The sequence below is a fragment of the Rhinolophus sinicus genome, chromosome 18, assembly GCF_057876585.1.
Source record: "Rhinolophus sinicus isolate RSI-liver-muscle chromosome 18, RSI-T2T, whole genome shotgun sequence".
In the NCBI taxonomy this organism is placed as follows: Eukaryota; Metazoa; Chordata; class Mammalia; order Chiroptera; family Rhinolophidae; genus Rhinolophus; species Rhinolophus sinicus.
In genome coordinates this window covers 91862664-91889452 of record NC_142518.1, presented here as the reverse complement: position 1 = coordinate 91889452, position 26789 = coordinate 91862664, and the positions used below count along the sequence as shown (strand labels likewise).

The 26789-nt window shown below is 49.6% G+C and overlaps 1 protein-coding gene across 4 annotated transcripts in view; it reads left to right on the top strand.

Moving 5' to 3' along the window:
- Window positions 1–12279: 12279 nt before the first annotated feature.
- Window positions 12280–26789, top strand: part of ELF4 (E74 like ETS transcription factor 4) — a 41329-nt gene continuing 26819 nt past the window's right edge. Inside the window, exons 1-2 of one of the 4 annotated variants that reach the window (XM_074323928.2) lie at window positions 12291–12576; window positions 12711–12850. The gene's annotated coding sequence lies outside the window, so the exon portion shown is untranslated. Of the gene's footprint in view, window positions 12577–12710; window positions 12851–26789 lie in introns of all 4 variants that reach the window. The other 3 variants (XM_074323927.2, XM_074323926.2, XM_019716999.3) reach the window with 3 other exon arrangements.

Here is a 26789-nt window from a genome sequence, read left to right as displayed (position 1 = left end):
TCAGTGTTCATTGAGTACCTGCTATGAGCCAGGTGGATATTGGAAGAGGAAGATGGAGAAAACACAGCCACTTCTCTTAAGGAACTCCTGGTGTTAGTGAGGAAGGCAGACACAAATGCAAACGTATAACATAGTGAGATGGTCCATAGAAACACACAAAGTACTATGGACACGCCAAGAATAGACATCAGCCAGACCATCCATCCTGAGGTCAACAACTGCTGCTAGGTCACCTCCTAAAGCATCACTTGGTCCATGCTCCCCCCCACTCCAGCCCACCTTGTTGAATAACACACACTGACTCCCTGTCAGCAACCACATCAAATCCAAAGCCTTCTATAGCGCTCCTGATCTCAGCCCACTCTCCATCTGGCCTCTTTTCCCATGACTTCAGCACATGTACATGCACACGTAAGCATCTGATTTATTGCCACCTTTAAACTTTTGTCCATGCTCTTCACATCTGGAACGCCATCCCTAGTCCCTTTTATCTATCTAAATCCTGCTCACCTTCCAAGGCCCAAATGAAATCCCACCTTGGCGACATGATACCAGTTGGAACAAGTGCCTGTGCATGATTTCATCTCTGAGCTCCAATTGCACTTAGTACCTTTGAACTTGATTTTTTTTTTAAGATTTCGTATTGGGTAAAGGGAACAGGACTTTATTGGGGAACAGTGTACACTTCCAGGACTTTTTCCAAGTCTAGTTGTCCTTTCAATCTTAGTTGTGGAGGGTGCAGCTCAGCTCCAAGTCCAGTTGCCTGTTGTTAGTTGCAGGGGGCGCAGCCCACCATCCCATGCAGGAGTCGAACCGGCAACCTTGTGGTTGAGAGGACGCGCTCCAACCAACTGAGCCATCCGGGAGCTCAGCGGCAGCTCAGCTCGAGGTGCCATGTTCAATTTTAGTTTCAGTGGGCGCTGCCCACCATCCCTTGTGGGACTTGAGGAATTGAACTGGCAACCTTGTGGTTGAGAGCCCACTGGCCCATGTGGGAATAGAACCGGCAGCCTTCGGAGTTAGGAGCACAGAGCTCCAACCGCCTGAGCCATCGGGTCGGCCCTGGTTGTTCTGCATTATTAGTGTTCACTGCCTATATTCATTGTAAGCTATTCCAGAGCAGAGACTTTTTTTTCTCAAGACTGGAAAAATGTGCCCCACTCTACACCCAAACCCTGGTAACAACTGCTGAACAACTGCTGAACAAGTCTTTGGTTGCTTAGGTGGATGATGCCAGATAACAGGGCTTACTGTAAAAATGAACCTCTGTCTTGCAGCTTCTGTTCTCTGTAATCCAGGTTATCAGGCCTCCCATCACTTCACCCACTGCCGTGACTTGCCACTTAAGCCAGAATGCATTTCATCTGTACAGGCCCCCAAGGATCACAGGCGCTGATTTCTGACTGTACAGACAATCAGTACCAGTTGAGGTTTGGCCCTCAATGGCCAGCCTGTGATTAGCTGGGCCACAGCACAGTGTGAAACAGGGCTAGTCACACCCTGCAAAGAAGAGTTGGGGCTCTGCCAAAATTTCAAGCATTTGGAGCCCACCCACTTGACTTTGACCTCACGTTTCATTACCGTTTTATACATACTATCTGATGGCACCTCAGCACCTGTTCATGGTAGTACTAGCCTTTGTCTGGCCACCTGTAAAGCACACCAGGAGATGTCTTCATACTTTAGCTGGAGAGATGGACCTGAGGGAAGGAAGTATGTTTGATTGGAAAGGGATGAGAGAGTAAGCCTCTTTTTGGAGGATGAGGTCAACATAGGTGACTTTTTTGTTGTTCAAATCAACAGGGCCTGTTGTGGAGACTAGAGACTTAATGCAGAAAGGGATGGGTGTGGGGAATCCACAGTGACCTACTGCAGGCTGCTTCCTTGAAGGAAAATCAGCAGCTTCTCTAGAGACCCATTTATACAAAGGAACTCTCCCCTCCCTTCCACCACTACTCTTTCCCTTTCCTGATCCTCTCAAGTTTGGCTGCCACAATATCCCCTCTGTCCTTCCCTGACTCCACCTAAAACTGGGCACCCTTGCTGCCTTAGAGATCGTCGGAACTCAACCCCAGTGCCTTGCTCTCTGGACAGAGGGGAAGTCCTGCTGGGTCCAGAGGTGAAGCAGGACTGCCTCTGGCCTCTTTCCCATCTTATCAGAGAATTTCTGGCGGGCAGAGACACATGTACACAAAACCACACAGACACACAGCCCAAGCCAGTGATGACGTTCCCTTGCCTGGCTGGTTCTGCAGATGGGTGTGACTGGGTCAGAGTACAGGGAGGGTTTAAATATTTAGATACTGGACTGCCAAGCCCTGGTTGGAAAACAGGGATCATCTCAAAATGTTCATTTTGAGAAAGAAACACAGCCCCTGACATCCAAAAGCTGACCTGGAATTGTCAGCTAGGCCTTGGTGTTGCTACAAACTGGCCTGGTGCTCACTGCTAGGCCTGGGTGTTGTTGAACGTAAGCAGATTCACAAGACATTAGCATTGTACAAGGCCACTCTAACCATGGTGGATCAAGACAAAAACAAGACTACTCCATAATCATGTGTAAACACAGACAAAAACATGAACATTGCCCAAACCACAGAAATGACCAAACACCACCACCTCCCTTCCCTGGCTAATCTGAGTAACTGCTCCTTCCTTACCAGTTACAGCACTCGCCTCACTCTAGTCTGCCCACCAAATGGATAAGGTTTATCTAATGAGACACCCAATCATTGAATTTTCCCTGCTTCCTGATAGCACCCAATCCAAAGCAAGACCCGGCTTCTTTAAATCCTCCACAAATTACCGAGGCAAGCCCAAATCCTGTAAGTCCTTTCTAGCACTCTCTTCTTTCCCCACAGTGTGCATTCTCCCTTGCTTCAGAAAGCAATAAACCCAACTTGTTCAATCTTAAGAGTGTCCTGGTGGTCTCCGGCTGGTGGGCATTGACAATTTGGAAACAAAGAGCCAAAATATCTTCTGGAGGCCCACTGCCAAGTAGAGACCCCTGTGAATTTTCCCTTGTCTTGTACCTTCCTGAAGATCTTACCTAGTCCCAGTGGAACCTCCCAGATCTGTGTCTTAGTGGGTAAAAGCCCAAGAGTCATGACTGGGACACAGGTGCCTGGCTTCCCAGGCAGGTTCCCGCCTACAGTTTCTTGGAATTTGCAGCACAACACAGAGATGCTTCTGGAGAAGCACCTAACATGGGTGTTGAATTTATGGAATACACACTTTAGTAAATGTATTTGCTGGTCAGCTAGCGAACATTTACTGCACAGCTACTGCATGGCATGGTACAATCGGCCCTGGAGATAAGAAGATGAGTAATATGTAGTCACTGCTCTCACGGCTTTATAACCTAGTGGTGAACACAGACAAGTCAACAGGAGCTATCAGTGAGACATAAATGCTGGAAGAATGATGCATGGGTCCAGATCAGAACTTCTTTACTCCTCACATTGCTTTATGGTTCTGCTTCTATCTAGTCTAGGTTTTTCTTTCACTGATCAAATCATGGTTCTTCCTCCATTCTATGATTGTATCTTCTCTGTCATCTCTAGAAACAGAAGATAAAAATGTTTACTATACTTAAATGAATATGTGTAGTATCCTTAATACAGAGGATGGAGCTGACATTCAAAGAGATTACACCTCTTTCTCTTCACTTTTCCTCACTCCCTTCATTTTCCCTGCTTCTTCTCTGAATCTCTGCAGGTCCCCCCTCCCCTTGTTTTCCTTCTCCCTGTGTTTCTTCTTCAGGTTCCAGTAAGTGCTCCCTGCCCGTGTGTGTTTTTCCCGAAGCAGTGGAGAACAGTGGAAAGAGCACTCTTCTGGATTTGAGTCTCAGCTCTACCAGTCACTCCTGGAGGACCTGGGCAGCCTCCTCTGTAAAATGAAGGGAACAGACAGGATCATCCCTCCACCCTCAGCTCTAATGTCCTGTGTACAGCAAAGTCTCTCCAGTGCCTGCACAGGACTTTCTTCATCTTTTCATGGACTCAGTTGCCTTTCATCTCTAAGGTTGAGAGCCCTTGACAAACATCTCCCCACATTGCTTCTGCTATCCATTGGCTCAACTAAATTTACAGGTTTGGTTTTGTGTGTTTGTTTGTTTGTAGCTTATGATTCTTCTTTGACTTAGAAAGTTACATCTAGACAGAGGACCCCTAGAAATTGCACCTTGCCTTATTTGCTCTCCATGGAGAGTTTGACAGCCTCAAAACTGGCTCCATGAAAGGGTGGCATCCTTCAACCCCTAAAAAAGTGGGCTTTGAGCCCAGAATTTCCCCAGGAAGGCTTTATGATGGGACTATTCTCAGCCATGATCCTATAACATACATTCCTACCCAACCATTTAATGGTTCCAATCCCCAACAAGCACACCCTGCAGAACATGTAGGTGGACAGCCACCAAAACCCAGGGCAGCTCTCAACTTGACGAGAGAAGAGCTCAGAAGCACCCCTCACCTCATGCCATAAAAGCCCCAAGACAAGCCTGTTCACCCCCTTTGCTATCTGTGACCATTTCTACATTGGCCGTGGCCTTGGCATAGCCCTGCCCCGAAATGCAGTGACAAGTGAGCCAGGAAGCGTGCAAACTTCAGCAGCACCTGGCTCCTACCATAGAAACAAAAGGAAACTGAATACAGGGAAAGAGAAAAAAAATCAGTCCATGATTTGCTGAGTGAGAAAGAATGCCTAAAGATCACTGCCCCTCGGGAGGGAAAGGGGAGCTTTAGGTGTTTCGGAGACCAGCAGAGCTCCTTCAGCTTGAAGCCTTCCCTAGCCCCAGCCTGAGGTCCTCAGCCACCAGGGTGGGATCCTCATTCCAAGCACCAGGAGTGGGATTCTGGTCTCCCACTCCAGCTGGAGTCCTCAAACTAGTGGCACAGTGGGATGGAAGTGGTGGTGGTAGTGAAAACAGAATCCTTGGCTTAAAAGTCACCCCCACCTCAACCTGGACCAGGACAGCACCAAGTTCTAGGAGGAAAGTCCACAGAGACTTAATGCAAAGATTGAGGGCAGCTCAAGGCTCAGAGCACTCCACACTTGTCCCCATGGTGGCACAAACCAGTGTGCTGGCCCGTTCCTTGGAACAAGAGATTGCAAAAAAGAGACCTCAGCTTCAGAGTTACCTTCCCAGCCAGTTCCAAAGCCCTACGGACAGAAGGAAGTCCCCAGACGCCCTCCTGTCAGCAGGTGCTCCCTGTGGGAAGTGGATAATTGCAAAAGGTTATCTTAGTGGGGGAGCTTTGCCCAGAGTTGGGAACATGCAGTTCCCTTCCGGGCATTCCCTGTGTGCCCCAAAACAGCACTAAGAGACCTGGATGGGATAGAAGTTCGAAGGTCTCCATGGGGACTCTCGCCCCCACTTCCTTCCCAGCTGCCCCACTGAGTCTTTCCCCAGGAGCCCAGAGCCGCCCTTGCTTGCCTGACAGGACTGGAGGAAAGTGGGGGGGGGGGGGAGGCGGGGGCAGGGAAGATGGGATTGAGGGGAAGTTTCATGGGGTGTGCCAGGGACGGGGCAGGATTCTCATGAGTCAGCGGTTCGGGCTCAGTGTGACTTCACTGCTTCCCGAGAAGAGGCGCCTGGGGCAGGAGGCCGCTGGGAGTGCAGCAGCAGGAGTGCAAGGTCGGAGCCGCCGGCTGCCTGCGCGGGGCAGGCGTGGGACGGAATCCGGGCTGCCCAGGCCGCCTGGGGCTGGGGCGGCGAGGGGAGGCCAAGCGAGAGCCATGAAGGCTCCCAACAGGGAGCCGACCCTCTCTCCTCTCTTCCTCCTCCTTCTAGGACTCCAGTTCCCGCCTAGACCCCAGACGCCGCGCGCCGCGTGTCCCTTCTGCAGGTGGCGCTGCGGAGGCGCCCTGGGCACACGATTGAGGGTCAGGGGCGGAGCTCAGCCCGCGGGGATCGCGGCTTTGGAAGGCGGGAGCCGAGAAAGGGGGTGGCCAGGGAGAGGCTGGCTGGAGGGGCCGCTAGATCCCCCACTGCCTCCGGGGCCCAGCGCTCCCCCCACGTGGCGGGAGATCCCGAGAGCCAACCTGCTGCGGTAGCGCCTAAGCGTGGGGCAGTTTCGGGCGCGCTTCTAATAGTCTTTCGGGCCACCTCCTGGGCCCCTCCGACCTTGGGGCGGCTCACCTTCAGCAAAGGGATTGCGGTTTCGGGGTGTCTTTCCTCTATGTTGACAACGCTCAGAAACCGCGGGCAGTAGAATGGAAACTTTGAGTCGCGTCTCGGGCCTTGGGGGTGGGTTTCCCTGAACAGCCACTCTCTAGCCTGTCCCCCTTAAGACCCAGAATGCACCTCCTGCACAAGGTTAGACTGTGATCCGAGCTGGGGCCTAGTCAGGGACCAGGGCTCAGCCTAGATGAGGAGTAGGGGCTCAGCCTTGGGCTGGATGTAGGCCGACGGTTAGGGATTCCGTGTTTGTCAATCTGGTTGTCTGCAGCCATAAAGAAAAAAAAAAGCTAAGAGGCCCATCTGGGGCTCAAACTTGCAACCTTTGCCTCAATAGATAGAACTTTGCGTCCTTCCTCCTTGCAGGCCCTGAGCTCTAGGAGTCATGATGCTGCTGATCTTCCCATGTTGGTTCATAATTATGTGGTAGCTGTTTAGTTAACATATTGAGAGTATCAGGGCACAAAAATAACCTGTGGCCAGACACCTTTAAGCCGAGAAACAAAAAGTTGTTGGGGCTCTAACTTCACCCTTTTCAGAGGCTCCAGTGGCTATTCCCATGATACAACTTTACATATTACAGAATGTGTCTTCCTTTTCTGTGCCAAGATGTAAAAGCCATGTCCTGTACTAGTGTTCTGGGTGCTTCTTCTGTCAGTCAGGCCAGATCTCCTGCTTTCAGGATGTCCAAAGCCATCTGAGAAAGTTATCTAAGGATTTTCCATAAAGAAGCGGAAAAGGGGAAATAACCCAAAAGATCCTAAATGTTCCCAGGTTTCAGTGTGTGCCAGGAGAAATACCGTCTGTCTCCCTCCCAGACCTCAGAGCCCGGGCCTCCTTCCTACAGGGCGGTGCCTAGCTATTCCTGGAAACCCCCTCCTTTCTATTAACACCCTCACCAAGGTGTCCCCTCCCAAAGCAAGACCTAGGAAAAAGATCATATTGTCAAAGCTTGATGTTCCCTCTGTCCCCAACCTGACTTGCTGCAATCCTCAGCCTACCCCTTCTTGATGCCCTCAGGCAGGCTTCTCCTCCCCAGCAGTGCCAGACCTTCGGCCCCTCCCTCCAGCCTGGCCCAGTGCCCCACTAGGTGACTGGGAGAGGATCTGATATACTAATTTGTGTTAATGTGATAATGGGGTCACGTGCTAACCACTGGCCAATTTCTAGCCAGGCCTTACAGCCTCAGTCCCAAGTTGAGGCTGCAGGGATGGGAATTTCAAGCTGACTAATCTGCACAGCCGGCTGCAGGGGGGTGGGGAGGGAGTGGGAGGAACCAAAGCCCTGGACGATCCCAGGGTGCTGGTGCCTTCGAGCTGAGCTGCTGCCTCGGTTTCAGTTTCATCCTTGGCTGACACTTTCCTCCGACGACGAGTGGAATTGCTTTGGTTTCCCTCCAGCTCCCCTCCCCTCCCCAGCTGCCCTGCTTTTGGACTGCTAGCTTTCCTCAGCCAGGCCTTCACTTTGTGAGGGGAGAGATGGGAAGATAATTTGGCAGCAATGAGGAAAAAATGTACACGTAGACACCCTCAGACGCACAGACTCACATACCATGTTGCCTTGCAGACACACACACACACACACACACACACACACACACACACACGGCCACAGTTACACCCTCATGCACATCTGAGACCCACAAGGACACAGACATAGCCAGGCAAGGCCCTACAGAGACCCATCCCACACACAGACTCACGCACTCACACACACTCTCACACACAAACTGGTGGCAGCAGCCAAGTTGGATGGCTTCCTCAAAAGAGGGCTGGAAAGTGTGTTTGCTGCCAACGAAGGGGCCTAGACATTCCATGAAATGACTCATACTGCACCTTTATAGACATTAAATATATATTTTTTGGGGATTAAACAACAACAACAACCTTTGACCCTGTCGTGGGGGCTGGGTGGGGAAACTGAGGAGTGGCTGCATTCCCATTGAGCCTCTGTCTAGCACATGTCTCAGGCTTGTCCTTTCTTCCCCATGGGATGGGGCAATCCTGAAAGAGCAGAATCATCTACCTCCTGGTACAAACCTCAGCCCTCAGCTGTCCCTTTGGCAGGATGTGAAGTGGTGAAGTGGGTGGAATTGGGAGCTAACAAGTCCCCCTCACAGCCTCTCCCTACTACCCCACCTCATCCCTATCCTGAAGATCTGGAGTCAGGCCCGGTGTCCCCACTACAGTATCCCAGTCTGAGTCCTTCCTGATCTCTCCTTCCATTTAGGCGCCCCCTCCCAAATCTCCTGGGTCTGTCCTTACTCCCACCACCCTGCACAACTCCGGGGGTGGGGGGCGCTATTCACCATATATAATATATAGTGCCCCATGCGATGTCACTTGAGTACCCTCCATTCACCTGAGCCTCCTTTATACATCTGAGGGAACACCCAGCTTGATGGCTGCTTGTGTCCCTGTCCCCCAGCCCATCCAAGGGCCTACAGAAGGCCTCCATGTGTTGGCATCCCTCTGCCCGCCCCACCCCCCAAATCCCAATCCCTGCCCCCAGCAGCAGCCCCTTGGGCCAAGGCCATCTTAGGCCCACTCATTTGTCCTGCGGGCCATGAGGGTAGGCACCTTTGGAACATCGTGTGGCCTCTCCGCAGGGCCAAGGGGCACAGTGAGGTGGCCTGCCACACAAGATGGGTGTTGGGCCAGCAGATGTTGGGGGTTGAGGGGTTAACTGTGGCTCCATTGAAAATTCCGTTGTGTGCTGCTGCCTGTGATAGGTGCCCTAGTGCAGGCATCAGCCCTCCTCCCTGGTCTAAGGGACTTTTCCAGGCTGAGCCCTGGCTCCCAGACAGAGGCTAGGGACCAGTGGGATTAGAGACTCCAGGGGTTTGCCATCACTTGCTGAACTCTGTCCCAAGCCACTTCTGCCTTATTTTTGCAAATGAACCACAGGATTAGGTCCCTCCCCCTACCCCCACTCCAAAAATCTCCCACCAACCAAGAGGGCCAGCCTGGAGGGCACTGAATCTGTCCTCCCTCCAAACACTAGGCTTGCACATGGCACCTCCCACGTCCTATGTCAGGGCTGTCATTTTCCTCCAGGCAGGCCCTTGAGCTGCTGTCCTGACCTCAAAGAAGTGAAACCCAGGGGTCCTCTGAAATTTTGTAGGGGCTCTCATGGTGCGGTGGGGGTGGAAGGGAGGGGGAGGGGGCGGGGGTGGTGGTGGAATGTCCCAGCAAAGGCCTGGAGGGGAAAGGTATAATCTCCATTTAAATGAGAGCAGGGTTTGGTTGGGGCCAAGTGGCATCCCAAGAGCCCCAACCAAGGATGGTGGCTGGCCAGATAAAAGTATAGTCTGGGAAGTTGCTCCCAACTACATCCTCTCATCTGTATGTCTGTACTTTAGCTTAGGCACACCCCCACCCCCACCCTATTACCCCCCCCCCCAATATTGGCCAGGACAACAGATGTCATCTCAGGAGGGAGCCTTTTGGTATAAGCTAGCCCAAGAAAGTCTTTTATTTTGCAGCTACTTAACAATCTTTTTCAAACAAATGCCAATGACGACCTGGGACTTAGAGCTTTCTGTCTGTTACTGGCTCTAGCTAGGGCCTCGTCATATAAACCCAATAGAAGCAAACTTGGAGTTATTGAACATATTAACAGAGGCATGATTGCTGGCTAGATCAAAAGGATTATAGGGACTTCTTAGTCTTACAGGTGGGAGGGTTCTTTTTAAACTATAGTTTCTCTCCTGGCTTTTGAATATGCTTCTCATTCTAAAAGTCTGATTGATAGATGACTTTCTAGCATGTGTCTGTGGTGGAAAGTAAGGGCCATGACCACAGAAGCTGTGGCACTATGGCATTTTGTCCTGGCCACAGGTTTGAATAGAATTTGTTGAGGCCAAGGGGTTAAGGGAGGGGGGAAGCAACCAGCCACCTTGTGTCCAAAGAACCTGGGGTGATCTATAGAAGAACATAGGCTGTCAGGAACTGCTTGAAAGAGAGGCTGAGAAATTTGCCAAAGTGGAAAGGCAAGCTGAGTGCAGAAGTGTGGAGGTGGCCCTACACAGGCTATGGGCAGTCAGGAGGCCCCTCTGCTTCTGGAAGGACCCAGGTTGTGAGACCTGAGAGGACTGAGTAGGGGTTGGAGAGTGAGGGTAAAACAGTGCTGGAAGGAGAGAGGCTGAGAGTGCATGCTGTATGGCACGGGCTGGGCATCCACAGGCAACTTGAGAAGGGGAATTCCTGCCAACTCAGGGAATGAGCCATTGGCAGAGACAGCATGGCTGTCGTCAGGAGTGGTGATCTCAGCCAGCTGGCCCCACCTGGCTGGGGCTCACCCTACTGGTAAGTGGAGGAGCAGGGAGCCAGGTGGGGAAGGGCTGGCATGCTAGGGAGCAGCAAGGTCATCAGGAAGGGCAGCCCGGCTGACCTGAAGCCACAGAGTCAGGAAGGTCATTCAGGTGGCCCATGGCTCCCCAAGACGAGGTTGGCACAAGATTTTCATCAAGGGGGTGGGATTTGCTTTGGCTGCAGCTCCCAGATCATGGGGCTCTGGTTAGTTCCGAGTGGTTGGGGCAGGTGGGAACTTAAGGGATTCCCACAAACTGTGGGCACCAGGTACCTGGCAAACATTAGGGCCAGTCACTGTGAGGTGGTCGGCACAGTGCTGTCCTCTCTCCCTTCCCTTCCCAAGAGGAAGACCTCTGCTCTGGCTTTTCTGTGCCTTGAGGCTTCAGCTTTGGTTTAAACTACAAACATTCACAGGAGAGATCCACAATTAGTCTGGATAGAGAAAAGCAAAATGAGGATGAAGATGCTGCTGAAGGTAGCTAACAAACAGACTTCCTAGGCAACAGGCACCACCATGGCCATCGGATACCTTGTTCAGTCCTTAGCACAGCCTTGGCATTTACGTTCTTACGATCGCCAATCTAAAAATAAGGAAGGTGAGGCTTAGAGCTCTTAAATGACTTGCCCAAAGACATACAGCTGGAATAGGAACCCAAATCTGTCTGTTGTTAGAGACCGCTGAATTTTTAGCAAAATGTGTGTGTGTGTGTGTGTCCATTAGTGAGTTTCAAAGTCAAGATAAAGGGGGCTTAGGAGACGGCTGGGATCTACCACAATTTTGAGAGGAGAGCCTCATGGGCAAGAGGCCGGCAGACAACTGTTTGTCGCCAGGATCCAGAATCCCCTGGGGAAAGCGTGCCCACTTATAAAAGAAAAAAAGTGGAAATTTGCTGTTGCAGCTTATCTCAGAGATGAGGCTATAGGTAGCCAAGAGGTCTCAAGGGCCAGTGTCCCAGTGCAGCCCTTAGGCTTTCTTTCCCTGGAAACCTGTAATCTGCAGCTGCCTTCACCATCATCACCCATCCTTTCCCAGGGCTGGGGAAGCAGGCAGATGCTGGTGGCTGAGCAGGTCCTTGAACCTCAGGCCCTTTGGCCACCCCTGCCCCTCAGAGGGACCTCCTTCCCTGGGGCCCCTTCAGCTTGGCTGCTTTCTGCCAAGGAGATGCCAGGGCTGAGGCCTGGTTGGCACCCTCCTCCAGACTATGTACAGCCTTAAGAAGTCACAATTCCCAGCGCCTCCCTCCTAGAACCTCTTAGCTGTGGGATCAGTGGGGGCGGGGGAGCTGGTGTGGAGGCTGAGGCAGGTCTGAGGAGAGGATAAGGGGGAGAGAGAAGGGGAGACCGAGGTTCAAGTGGGTGCCTCAAGCAGAGCGGCCTGGCTTTGGACAGAAGGGGACATGATCTTTCTTCCAGCACCCTAACTCTGGCTGCCTTTGCACCTGCTGTGCCAGCTCCTCTCTCTCCAGCCTTTACCTCATTCATATCCTTTTGGCCTTCCCAAACCAGGAGGGCCCAGGCTCGACTTCCTATGGGCTCTGCGGCAGCCCTGCCCTCGCCGTCCCGTGGGGACGAGAGAGCCTAAAGGGGAAGGACAGACCGAGGGACCCACCTAGCACGGCTCTCCCTGCTTTACTGTCGCCTGCAGCGGGCCACCGATGGAGGGACGCTGCTTCCACCAAGACGCCTCCTCCCTCCCTCGCGCCCTCCCCCACCCCGCTAGCCCGCGGTCCCTCCCGTCGGTCCCTCCCTCCTGTTCTTCCCTCCCTCCCGCCCAGCCTCCTTCGCGCCCGCCCCAGCAGCCGCCTGCGGGGACGTGTGTGGCTCTGGTGCAATTTCCCCTTTCGCTCGGCTGTCTCAGCGCAGGTCTCCGCTGGCTTGCGCCCCCTCCGCGGGAGCCCCCGCCGCCCCTGCCGCCGGCCTGGCCCCCCCCGCCCGAGTCCATCCCGCCCCCCGGAGTCGTTTTCTCCGGGGCGCCACCGATTCACCTGGTATTTGCATCTCGCCCTCCAACTTGCCTTTGGCGGCGCGACGTGTGGGAGAGCCCTTGCGCCTCACCCGCCCCGACCGGCCTGCCCCCGCGCCGAGGTGAGTCACGGGCGCGGGGACGCGGGGGCAGGCGGGCAGGGAGGAGAGAAGGGAGGGAAGAAGGGAGGGGGCGGCCGCGAGGACCGACGCGGCGCCGCGCTCAACTTCCACTTCTCCTTTCGCCGGCGCCGAAGTCCCGGCGCCACTTGCCCGGCCAGGCTTCCGAGGGGAGAAGGCGGGCTGGCGGGGCTGGGGACCCGTGTCTCGGCCCCCGGAGCGGGGAGGAGAGCACGGCGACAGACCTGGCCGGGCGACCGAGCCCACTCCGCCTCAGGTACGTCGATGGCGCGGGTTCTTCGAGCCTTCGGGGACCTCGAAAAGTTTGCCTGAAGGAGGGATCCGGGGCGCCGGGGCCCCAGAGTGAAGGGGTTGGGGGGCCCAGGGAAGGCGGGGAGAGCGCGGCGTGTTGAGTCCCGCCCTTGCCTCGCCCCACCGTGTGTGTGTGTTCGGGAACTTGGGCTCCTGATCCCGGGTTAGAAGCAGAATCAACTTTCCGAGTCGGGGTGGGGGGGCTAGTTTTCCCGTGCCCTGGGCAGCCCGGGTTCCTTGACGGGTTCGGTCGTGACAGCAGGCCTCCAGAAGCTGGGTGCTCGAGGGCAGGAGGTCGGACGGGACTGTAGCGGGGCTGTTAAGATTTATCCGGTGGCCCATAGGGTTTCTGGGGCCAGGCGCCGTAGGGTAATTTACACACACAAAAACTGGGGCCAGGCGTCTTAGGGTAAAAGACACACACACACACACACACACACACACACACACACACACACACACACACGAATAATTGAATCGCCAAAATAGAGACCTCTTGGCGGGGACTGGAGTTTGCGTGTGAGCCAGCCGCCTGCCTTCCCGCTCCTGCGTTCCCGCTGCTCTCCCGAGTTCTCCCGCTTCTCTGTTCCCTCTTCAGCTGCCGGCTGGGGAAGTCCGCATCCACACAGCTCGGGATCCCCTGCCGACAGCGCCGTGCTTTTGGAGACTGCTGAGGCGGTAGTACCCTTATGAATTCCTGGTCCCTCCACTGCACTTAACTCTGCCGCCCTTTCCTCACTACTGTGTGCGGGGCCATGGCCTTTCCGACCAGAGTTACCTCCTGACCCCTTGGCACCTGGCTAAGCCAGGTTCTCCCTGGCTGCGCCCCAGCCAGGGGATTTGATAGCCGTTTGATTCCTGCCCCTCATCCCTCTGACGGAGATTAAGGCCTGTCTGGTCCTGCAGCTTCTTCTGGTTAATGTTTGACAGTTCATTGTGGCTAATCATTTTAATTAGCTCTTAAAGTGGGGAGGAACAGTTAACCTTGGACTTCTCGATTTTTGCCTGGTGGGGCCTCAAATGGGAGGAGTGCTGGGGAGGTGGGGAGGTAGGAGCGGAAGTGAGGTCACCACCCCAGGGCCTGAGTCGCCACTGCTGGGCTCTGAACAGCTGGTGGGCACGCCCATCGGGGATTCACCCCGTGAGATGACCCCTGGCCTGAGTGCCAGGTGGGAGGGGGGTGAAGGGAACAGATCTAGCTCTCCCCTTTGGCATTGAAAATGCCCAGGGAACACATATGCCTGGCAAGAATGCCCTGCAGTTAGTTACACAGAGTTTAACCAGTTGTAAGGCGCTTTCTCACATTAAATCAGTGGACCCAGAGAAGAAACAGCCTACCAGGGAGTTATCTTGAATTAAGTGAAGGACTGAGCTATCCTGGATGACTTCCTATGCCGGCTGGTGTAGGGAAGAGGCTTCCTTGCGTATGGTTGTCACTGAGCCTGGGTTCAAAGGCTGGGATGTATTGTGGGGGGAGGGGGGCATTGAGTAGGCTCCACGTTGCCACCCTCACCCAGCCTCCACTGTGAGCCGAAGGAGTGGCTTGTTTGCAACTATGTCTGGCATTCCTCCCACTGCTGCACTGTTTGCTCCCTCGTTGCTCAGGAACTGGCGCCCACCCCTGGACAAGCTGGGGGCCTGTAACCCACCCTCCCCCTACTTAGGGCTAAGTGGTAGCACAGTGGCTTCTGTCGCCTCTATCCTATGTTGGGAGTTAAAAAGAAGGGTGCTGTGGTCTGTCTTTCATGGGCCTGATTGGTAGGATGTGCAAAAATGCCCCTAGCCTGCAAAAATCAGGGCTTTTGTCCCCAAGAGGCCCTGCCAGACAAAGGCTGAGGAGAGTGCTTTCCCAGAGAAATCCCTGCTCCTAAGCTTGGCCTTGGTCCTCACCACCCGCCCCCAACTTTCTCATTTTTCCCTCCAATCCCTAGAGCCAGACTGTCTGTATCTAAATTCAGCTTCCTTATTTACTAGCCTTGTGATCCCAGTCAACTGCATGCCTCAGTTTCCTCATCTGTCTAATGGGACCTACCTCATAAGGTTGTGTTGAAGGTTGAATACATCGATACACATAAGTTGCTTATCAGAAACATGTATGGCACACAGTAAGTGCGGGCTAGCGTGGTGATATTGCCTAATGCAGTGCGTAACGCTCAGATTCAACTCAGCAAGCATTTACTAAGAGCTAGTCCCAAGACCAGGCACCAGTGGCAGTGAGGAAAATATGTCAGTGAAGAGGACACTGCCCACATTCTCAGATTGTATATATGGTTGCTGTGGGCTACAGTTGGGGTGGGAGATGTGAGAGGGGCCCGGGAGAGTGGCTAGGTCATCTATATAAATAACCATAAGTCAAAGCCAGGCTGGAATCCTTAAGCCAGTGTGGGGAGCTAGGTACCCCAGACATGGAGGCCTCGCCTTGCCTGGGGACCCTTGGCTGGGTTCAGGTCTGGATGCTCCCCTGGACAGGGACCTGTCCTTGGGTTTGGGAGACCTGGTTTCTGCATGGGTTACAGGTGACGAGCATTCAGTAGCATCATTTTTTGGGTTCCAGGGCAGGCTGGCATTATTTAGGGTGAACCCCAAACACCCGTCTAGTCCCGGGAATGGCAGGACCCATGCCTGTCATGTCCCCTGCATCTCCCAAAGATCCCTGCTGAGCTGAGAAGGGCTTTGGGCAGCCTCCTCTCCTCAGTCTTGGGTCTGACCCCAACTTGGGCTTGCTTATCTCTGTGGGATTTCTAAACTATAAAGAGGTTTCTGGCTTCACTGCCAATTTATTTTCTTTGTGGTTCGCAGACTGAAAACTAGTTCTGCAGGGGAGAAAAGAAACTCACCCGAGGTACCCAGAATCCCATGGGCGCTTTCCTAGGGGTCAGGGGCTTTTCTCATCAACACCAACCTGCCTGCAAATCTCCGGCTGCCGAGCCTCGTGTGGCCTGTAATCGTGGCCCTGCCACTAATGCCCTGTAGCCTGGGCCCCAGCACTGATTGCCAAGGAACTGCTGGTTGAGGAGCATATGAGGGTTCTGATCTCATAAGGGTTGCTGAGTTTCGATTCAACAGACATTTATTAACACCTACTGTGTGCCCAACCTGTGCTAGGTGCTATGTGGGAGGTGCGAAGGAGGTGGAGGGAGATGACAAAGACACTGAAACAATCAGAGGCGAGACAAGCAGCTAGGCCAATGGTTGGTCAGGTGGTAATTGTGCTCCTTGGAGCAGGGGCCAGAGGCAGCCAGGGCTCTGAGGTCAGCAGCAGGTAGAGGAGGGAGGGAAGGCTTTGTGAGAGCTGCACTTCAAGCTAGACCTTGAAGTGGGGTGGGGCAACATGGGGGAAATTTGGGTAGGTAGAAAGGGGAGAAAACACACCTTTCTCTCCCTTCCCTGGCCATAGACTGACCTTGGAAGCCTGGATAATTGGTTTGGCAAATGCATGTCACATAAAAGACCAGGTCAGCTAGCAGGCAGCTCCGTGCAGACCCCAATCTCTATTCCAGGAGATATAAAGTAGCTGGCCCAGACTAGGAGACCAGCCTGTATTGATAAGACACAAAGGACAGCCAGGTTTTCCCTGCCACCCAAGCTGAGGGGATTTCATTTTGAACCCCCCCAACACACACACACACACACACACACACACACACACACACACACACACAGGCCCTGGTAAGAAGAGAGGGAAAAGAAAGATGGGCACCAAAGGGAAAAGAAGACTGACATGCTACTGGTGTTCATGGCAGGCACAGGCTGGTTGGGTCCCAACTTCCCCAGGCTTCTGGGAGTTCTCTGGAAGCCCAGAGGTTTGGGTGTAGGACAGTGACTTTTATTTTCTCATCCATCTGGGAACCAAAGGGTCTAGAGAGTCCCACGTGTTGCTACCCAGACCACCTGGAAAGGGCATAAACTTAGCCATATATTTGTTCTGCTGCTTTTGTGTCTCCCGTGGCTGGGTGGAGATGGATGACTTGGCCCATGTTGGGTTTAATTGGATATAAACACCTACATACACATACAGCCTCCACACATCACTTTTCCTCTCTCACTGCCCCTTTGTCCTGCCCCCTCCCTAGGACACTGCAACACCGCAGGAATACACCAGAGTGCCCTGACTTCTTGGCTGGGAAATTGTGTCCTAAGTGAGTTTCTTTGCAAAGAGACCCCAGCCTGCTTCCAGGGTAAGAAGGAGGATTGCGCAGCAAGGAAGGGTGTTTCATGCAGGAGGGTCTGCAAGGGAAAGTGCCAGAACATTTTTCAGACAGACCAGCAAGAAGCAACCTTGCTCTGGTTGAGTATGCTTTGTCTTAGGATCCCACTTTCTTGATGGATCATTTTCTTGTTCCGGTTCTGGCACTTGCTGCTTTTCAGTCCACCTGCCCTTCCTGAAGCTTCCTTTCCTCTTCTAGTCTAACCCAATATGAGAAGCATATTTTCCAGAGGAGGGGAATAGCACAGACTCTCTGCTTTCATATCCCAAACCTACCACTTACTGGCTGTGTGACCGTCGGCTCATCACTTAACCACTCTGGGTCTCAGTGCTCACCTCATAGGGTTGGAGTGAGGATTAAAGGGAAAAATGCATGTAAAGCACTCAGCATGGTGCCTGGCACATAGTAACCACTCAATAAATGCTAACTTATTATTCTTGTGGCTATTATTATTGTTCTTTTTGTTATCATTTCCCCTTCATACACCCTTGACTTCATCAGGCTCCAGGGATCAATTGCTTCTTTGGCAGTGCTGGAGGGCACGTCATACCCATTTCTAAAACCAAAACGGAGATTTTCCAGATCTTTCTGCTAACTTTTTGCTAATGCTCCCATCACAGAGGATAAGGAGGGGATGTGGAAGAAGAAGGTGTGTGTGTGTGTGTGTGTGTGTGTGTGTGTGTGTGTGTGTGTGATATAGTCTTTCCTAGTGGCAGACAGTGCTGTGGTGAAGAGTGAAAGTCAAGTCTTTAATATTTTGATTAACATTACCATCTTTATCTCTTCACCACTTTCATCTTGAGCATCATTTGGTCCAGGAATCAGAGTAAGTTAATTCCTCTGAGGGCAGGACTCAAATTCTACCACTGGCGAATATTTAGCAATCATCAGTTTGTTGTTCTTACACTACTGAATGTTAACCTCTGGGAGCCAACTGGCCAACACTGCTCACTTTCTCTCTCCTTTTGCTAGAATAGATAATGGCTCCAGTCTGGCCCAATGCCCAGAGCCCTGGGGTTGTGGTTGGGGTACTGCCTTTGGCCAGAAGAGTTCCTAGACATTCCCATTCCCAGAAAGGAACTTAGAGGTTCCATCTGCTATCAAATGCACTGTTCACTTGAAGAGCCTGTGGCCACCCGCAGGGCCAGGAGGCCCAGGATAAACTGGATCACCCTTGGACCACCCCTGAGCCACTTCACTTAGTCCCTTGGTTCCCATCCCTCAGGATAGAGCTGCTAGGCCTCGGGGGATGGGAGAGTGGGCAATTAGTCTTAACCTCCCCAAATTCCTGATGACCTGATAACAAGGAGGTACTTAGACATACATTTAAGAGATAATATCTTTTTTCCCATAATGCCTTCAGAGGATAAGAGACTAGTTCAGCTCTGCTGATTCTCTGAGAATCCATGCACAGAAAACACCTGTCTCATTAGGTGACCACTTTTGGCGCCACGCTAATCTTAAACACATGCAGACACACACACACATGCACACACACGCGCACACACAGAATCGCCCAGTCCTCTGCTGTGAAGGATTTAAACCCAATTCTAGGGCTGTAGTAATACATACGCACTTAGCCCCACAGCAGGCATAGCTGAAGTGCCAACCAGCCTATGGCACCTCAGGTTTATAGATTGGGTGATGATGGGGCCTATGGCTTATTTAGAGGAAGATCATTCTTCTTCTCAGCTTCACTGGGGAAGGCTTCTTGGAAGTGAGAGGGCAGATGACTTTTCAAAAGAGGAAAGAAAAAGCGTGGGCTGTGCTATAGGGGCATTCCAAGTAATGTGGACAATAACATTGGCATGAGAGTGAGCAAAAGATAGCACAACATAAACCCACTAGAATCAGCACACTCAGTGAGTCCCAAGGTTCAGAATTTGCCTCTACTGGTGGCACCAAGGAATGTGTTTTCTAGGAGAACATGGTGTTTGCTTCTTTTGTCTTTACTGCTGTTACAAAATAAAATTCTCCATAGTTAAATTACATTGTAATGTGACTTAGTAAAATTACACAGTAAGTGTTTGCTGCTGTTATTTTATCCAGGATGGGGACCTTTTACTTTCTCTTTATTTAAGGGCTTTATTGAGGTAATATTGACATACAAGAAACTGCACATATTTAAAAGGTGCAATTTGATAATATTTGACATATGTATATACTTGTGAAACAATTACCCTGAAACTTTCCTTGTGCACTTTTGCCGTCCCTCATGCTCATCATGAGCAACTGTTTATCTGCTTTCTGTCACTATTGATTAGTATGCATTTTCTCTTTTAATTATAAATATATTTGATATATAACTGTGTAAGTTTAAGGTGTGCAACATGTTAATTTGATGCATTTATATATTGTAATATGACTGCCATTGTGATAATTAATCTTCCTATTACTTTACACAATTATCTTTTTTAAGTGATGGTGATAATGATCTGGTGTCTTAGCAAGTTTAATTATTATAATACATTATTTTCCTGTATTCACTATACTGTGCACTAGAGCTCTACAGCTTATTTACTACTCATTGTAATAGTTTGCATTGTCTAGAGTTTTATATAAAATGGAATCATTATAACATGTATTCTTTCTGTATGGCTTCTTTCATTCAGCATATTTATTTATTTTAAGATCCATCCATGTTATATACATCAGTATTTCATTCCATTTTATTGTACGGATATACCATACATTATTTATTTATCAGTTGATGGACATTTGGTGGGTTCCCCTCCCAGTTTTTGACTATTACAAACAAAGCTGCTACCTATAAACATTTCTGTACAAATCTTTCTATGGCTATATATGTCTTTTTCTCTTGGTTACATACGTAAGAATGCATTGGTTGAATCATACAGAAATTGTAGGTTCAACTTTTGAAGAAACTGTCAAGCCGTTTTACAAAGTGGCTGCACCATTTTACATTCCTACCAACAGTATATGAGAGTTCCAGTTACTCCACATCCTCGCCAAAACTTGGTGTGGGCAGTCTTTTTAATTTTAGCCATTGTAACAGGTGTGCGCTGGTATCTCATTGTGATTTTAATTTGTATTTCCCTAAAGAATGATGATGTTGAACATCTTTTCATGTACTTATTTGTCACCCATATATCTTCTTTTTTTTTTTTTTTTTTTTTTAAAGATTTTATTGGGGAAGGGGAACAGGACTTTATTGGGGAACAATGGTCAAATTGTTGTCCTTTCAATCTTAGTTGTGGAGGGTTCTGTTCGGCTTCAAGTTGTTGTTCTTTCAGTCTTAGTTGTGGAGGGCGCAGCTCAGCTCCAGGTCCAGGTCCAGTTGCCGTTGCTAGTTGCAGGGGGCACAGCCCACCATTCCTTGCGGGAGTCGAACCGGCAACCTTGTGGTTGAGAGAACGCACTCCAACCAACTGAGCCATCCGGGAGCTCAGCGGCAGCTGTGTTCAATCTTAGTTGCAGGGGGCGCTGCCCACCATCCCTTGCGCGAGTCGAGGAATTGAACTGGCAACCTTGTGGTTGAGAGCCCACGCTCCAACCAACAACTGAGCCATCCGGGAGGCAGCTCAGCTCAAGGTGCCGTGTTCAATCTTAGTTGCAGGGGGCAGAGCCCACCATCCCTTGCGGGACTCGAGGAATTGAACTGGCAACCTTGTGGTTGAGAGCCCACTGGCCCATGTGGGAATCGAACCGGCAGCCTTCAGAGTTAGGAGCACGGAGCTCTAACCACCTGAGCCACCGGGCCGGCCCCCATATATCTTCTTTAGTGAGATGTCTGTTCAAATCTTTTGCCCATTTTGAAATTGTCTTGTATTTTATTTTTCTTGTAGTTGAGTTTTGAGAGTTCTTTATATATTCTGGATACAAGATCTTTATCAGAGACATGCTTTGCAAAGATTTTCTCCAAGCCTGTGGCTGGTCTTTTCAGTCTCTTCACAGTGTTTTTGAAGAGCAGAAGTTTTTAATTTCAATAATGTCCAACTAATCAATTTTTATTTTTATGGATGTATCTAAGAACTCTTCATGTAGTCAAGAATATTTTCTCTACTATTTTCTTTGAGAAGTTTTAGAGTTTCATGCTTTACATTTTGGTCTATGATCCATTTCAAGTTAATTTTCCTGTATGGTGAAAAGTATGGATCCAAATTCATTTTTTTTTCTTTTTACATATGAATATCTAATTATTCCATCCCCATTTATTGAAAAAGCTATCATTAGTCTACTGCAATTGTCCTTATATATGTGGGCTTATTTCTGACCTCTATATATGCTGTTTTATTGATTGAACTATTTGTTTATCTTTATACCATTGCCAATTGTTTTGATTACTGTAGCTTTATAATCATTCTTGAAATCAGGTAGTGGTAGCCCTCCAACTTTGTTCGTTTTCAAAGTTGTTTTCTTTTTCCCCCATTTTAAGTCATTTGCAATTCCATATGAATTTTAGAATCAGATTGTTGATATCTTTTTTATATCTGAATTTATTAATTGCTTTAATAGATATGTTTGGCTGTGTTTTTGTGGTCTTATTTTATAACCATGGATGACCCTGATGTTACTGTCATTTTAGAAGTTGCTTAATCTTCTCATTGGTAGTCTAAAAAATTCCTTAACTTTACTATGGATTTGCAAAATGGGACTATTTATTTGCTTTGCATTTATAACCCATTTTTTGTAATGCACCAAACTAATATTTATGGCCTTTTGTAAATATCTGAGTATTATATCTGTAAAGAACTGATTGGGCCTGTTCTAAATTATAATTATATATGTTGTTCCTAACATTCTTTTACTTTTTACTTTTTATTATTTTTTTACCTTTTATGTTTTATTCCCATCCCCCCACTCCCTTTTGGCAACCATCAGCTTGTTCGCTATATCGATGGGTCTGTTTCTGTTTTTTGTTTATTCATTTATTTTGTTTTTCTTTAGATTCCACATGGAAGTCATATCATACAGTATTTGTCTTTCTCTGACTTATTTCCCTTAGCATAACACCTTCTAGGTCCATCCATGTTGTCACAAATGGCAAGATTTCATTCTTTTTTATTGCTGAATAATATTTGTGTGTTTGTGTGTGTGTGTGTGTGTGTGTGTGTGCAATACATTTTCTTTATCCATTCATCTACTGATGGATATCTAGATGGCTTACATATCTTGGCTATTACTAGTAATGCTGCCATGAACATAGGGGGGCATATATCTTTTTGAAAGAGTGTTTTTGTTTTCTTCAGATAAATACCCTGAAGTGGAATTGCTGGATTATATGGCAGCTCTGTTTAGTTTTTCGAGAAATCTCCATACTGTTTTCCATAGTGGCTGCACCAATTTACAATCCCACCAACAGTGTATGAGAATAGTCCATTTTTGGTAAATGGGTCCATGATTATCTGCTCCATACATCATTTTACAGATGTCAATCATATCCTTTTTCAGTCTTGTCTGTCTAGACAACAAAAGGCCTCTTTACAAAAAAAAAAAAAAAAAGAAAAAAAAGCTTGTTCTCATATAGTTATCCATCTATCCCATTCTTTTGAATCATTTTAGCTTTTAAAACTAATCCAGCATCATGAAGTCTTTTCCAAGGGTCCAGTAATGAAATCAGTACCCAGTATCCCTGGGGTAGAAGCACTGATTTTGTACAAAGAGACAGTGCTTTGATGATGACCTGATTGATCATCAGCTGCCTTCTAGATGCTGCTCGGAATAAATGGCTCTAGCTGTTATGTGTTTCCCCTAACAGAGGCTTGCAGCAAAAGTGAACAAGTACTGTTTGAACCTGGAGACCTTTGCCCTCTAACTATTCTTAACCCCACCCCTAGACTATACCTATCAGGACCTGGGGTCTCTTTTCTAGAGATCTTACTCAGGCTGAGAATTTACATGGTCTTAATTCATGAATGCCCATGTCTGCATTAGAGTCAGGAGAAGATGAGATAGGCCTTAATCCCATGGATTTTACTGCTTGTTGAGGAAACAAGACAGACACATGAAATAATTAAAGAACAATTCAAGACATGGGATTAAGAGATCTTGTGGAATTTAAGGGCTACGGGAGTTTAGAGAAGGGGACGCCATGGGTGTGAACTCTAGTTATCAGGGTATAACTAGCTTCATGGGTTTGGGGAACTTGGTTGGGACCTTGCTGGATGGGTACTATTTGATAAACCGAAACAGAGCAGCAAGGGCATGGTAAGCCTGAGAAACTCTGTCAATGAGCCTGGAATGTTTCCTCAGGGGACCATGAGGAGACCACTGGGCTTGAAGCCCAGGCTTGAGTTGGGAAATCATGGGAAACAAGGCTGAGTAGGTAGGGTGGGGTCAGACTGTAAAGGACCTTTGGAAACCAAGCAGATGAGTTTGGACTGTAGAGCTCTGCCCAGTATGGCTGGTGTGGCCATAGCCATAGATCTAAACATGTGCCCTGGAGTAGGAGTTGGTACCAGCTCAAAAGCTGAGGGAGGAGGTAGGCAGAGGCAGGGCCACAACTGGAACTTAATCTCCACCCAGTCAAGTGGGCTTTCTGCTGCACCATGCCTAGTTAGTTTTTTCAAAGGCTTTCACATCTACTCTGTATAAATTCCTAACAGAGACCATAGGCTTTGGGAATAGATGGTGAAGGCCTTGTCCCTCCGTGGCTAATGGTATGACGGGAGGCAGAGCCACCAAGAAACACCCCTGGCTCACCTACCCTATTGCTCTGGAGCCACTCCTTAGGTTAATGCAAGGTAGCTCCAGATGGTGTTTTAAAATGAAAATATGTTCAAGAGAGAGGTGACATATTAACTCATTAACACATGAACATTAAATGGCTTATATGTCTGAATGGTGGGAAAATCATTCCTGGGGAGATGGGATGGCGGCCTGTGGAGCCCTGGCTGCTACTAAGGTCAGTAAGCTTGAGAGAAGCTCTGGGTAGCATGAAAGGGGGGAGGGAGGCCCTAGGCTGCAAGAGCCACATGACAAGACATGCCTGTTACATAGCCCATTAATGGCAAAATTGCCTGAGCAGAGTTTTTCCAAACTTTCCCACTCAAGTGCCCCAAATTATTGAATTGTTTGCTATACACCTAGAAGTACACAGTCTCATAAAAATTTCTTTGAAGTATGGCATTTTATCTTAAGTGTGAATGTTGCAATCTACTGTCTATTTAATTGATTTATCAATGAATGAAATGGAAACCCCTGGAAGATGAGCAAGGTTTGGATTATGGCTTTGATTCCTGCTGTGGAGCTTGGTCAGCTTTGGCAAGCAGGCCCTGTCCCTGTGGGACCTGCCAACAGACTGGTCAGAACTTGGACTTTCAGCAGCTTACTCCAAATGCTGGAAGGGAAATAAATCTATTACCTGCAACATGTTCATTTGCTTACTGTCCCCATCCTGTCCCCTTCCTTGGTTTAAATCTAAGCCCTATGTTCTGGGGGAAAGTTGTTGGACTTTGGGTGAGTGAGCAGATCCCAGGGTGGGATGGAGGCAGCGTGGGACACATGAGGTTCTGAAGTTTGGGCATGGATTGCTTGAGGCCATGCCCATGGATTCTCCGGCCTTTCCTCCTCCACCACACTTACCTTGCAGCTCCTCATTCCTCCCCACCGTTAGCTTGGAGTGGTTACAGTACTCTGCTGTTAAAACAAAACAAAGCAAAACAAAAAAAACAAAAAAACTCTGCCTGTCCTCTCAGAGCCTTTTCAGTGTTGTCCCCACTCATCTCTTAGTGGCTGAGAACAAAAGAGCTGAGGGGCACTCCAAGCCAGAGTCCCCTCAGCAGCCCAAGTACCTCAATCCTGCCCCTGCAGCCTGAAGACAGACATGACAATATAGAAGAAACAAAGCATGCTCTTCCCCCAGCTTGGGCAAGGTGGATAAAGCACTATGAATATTCAGGTTTCAGTAGAGCCTTCATCCACACCCCCTTCCTGTGGGGGTGGGGAGTGGGGGCTCTCCAGACTGCCTGTAGTGACGAAACCACAGCAGGTAGGGCCCTGGGCAGGCTGGTGGGGCGGGGCAGCCAGCTGGGTGAGGCCCAGATTCCCCAGGCTGATAGGGCAGCCTGTAAACACCGAGCAAGGGGAGGGGGCAGAGGGCAGGCGACCAGATGGCAGGAGAAGGGGCGAACCGGAGGCCAGGCCTTGCTGCAGGAAGTGGGACTTGATGTGGAAACATCCTGTCCAGCAGGAGTTAGACCAGCGTCCATCAGTGATCACTCCCTTCACCGTGGAGGCAAGCTCAGCACAAGGTGGGGCTGCCTGCTAGGCCAAGAACCTGGTTCCTGCCGTTTCCAAAGGGCATGATCAATTGGTTTCTATTGTAGGTTATTCTCCCACCTAGCACTGCTGGCAAGGAAACCAGGACCAAGCTACCCCCTCCCCTCACCATGGAGAAAGGCCCAGTAGAATTGTGTGAGAGAATTTATCTCTCATGGCAAAGTCCTGGTCATCACTAGCAGTGAGGAGCATTGATTGGAACACCTAATTGTGTCCAAGGCCTCTTGCAGCACTCTGAGAAGAACCATATAGCTGACATGCCATTCTATTCCATCTTGCAGTGCTTTATAATTAGAACCTCGGAGCTGGCGAAACCTTTGCAAGGGGTCACCAAACTCATCTGCTTCACTTTACAGATGGGGACGTTGGCGTCCAGATAGGGGCATGGCCACACTCATGGCAGACCTAAATTAAAGCTCCTGTTCTAGAGCATTTTCCATTGCCTATCCTGTTGCTTTAGGTCCAGTTGCCAGCCCTCACACATAGGGCTGGCCCTGATTTGCACACTCACTGAACCTTGGCCGTTATCCTTGCTTAGGATTATAGGGAGGCTGATAGGGGGAAAGAGCCCCAGAGTCATAAATCAGAAAACCTGGAGTCTGGCCTGAGCTGCTCCATCAATTCGTGAGTAGCCTTGAGTAAGCTGCTACCCCTCTCTGGGCCTCATTTTTGTTTGTTTGTTTGTTTGTTTGTTTGTTTGTTTTTTAAAGTAATAGCTTTATCAGATATAGTTCAATACCATATAATTCACCCAATTAAAGTGTATGATTCAGTGGCTTTTAGTATACTGGGAGTTGTACATCCATCACTATAATCCATCTTAGAATATTTTCATCACCCTATATAGAAACTCTATACCCATTAACAGTCACTCCCAATTTTCCCCCAACCTCTGGAGCTCAGTTTTGTAGAGAGATTTATTATAATATTGTTTCGGGGGGAAAAAAATCCAGCAATATTGTTCAGGCAGATTGGCTAACCCAGCTTACTGAGAACTTAGATATGAAGTTCTACCACAGAGAAGAATAGGGTGGACCCAGTGGTAAACCCCTGGCCATGGGCCTGACACCTGTGAGGTGCTCAGGGCTGACTTTCCATAAATATTTGAATAAACATGTGAACCAACACCCCAAGATAAGAACTCACATTTACATTATGTGTAAGCCAAGAGCCAGTGTATATTTTTGGGGCAGGGACCGTACCGTGGCCACTCCAGATTTGGAGCCAGGAGCTCTCTGGAAACTGTAGGCCCCTGAAGTGCAGGAATAGCATCAGCCTCCTTCATAACAGAGCTGGAAGCCTCCTGCTCCACAATACCCTTTGTCCACAGCTGGCCACAGGGGCTCAATTTGTCACCATTTTGGTACAGACTTGGCCCAGGAAGTTAGGATTCACTTATAACATGTAGCTTTAGTTGAAATTGAGGCCTCAAGGGGGATGGGACACAGGCTTGGG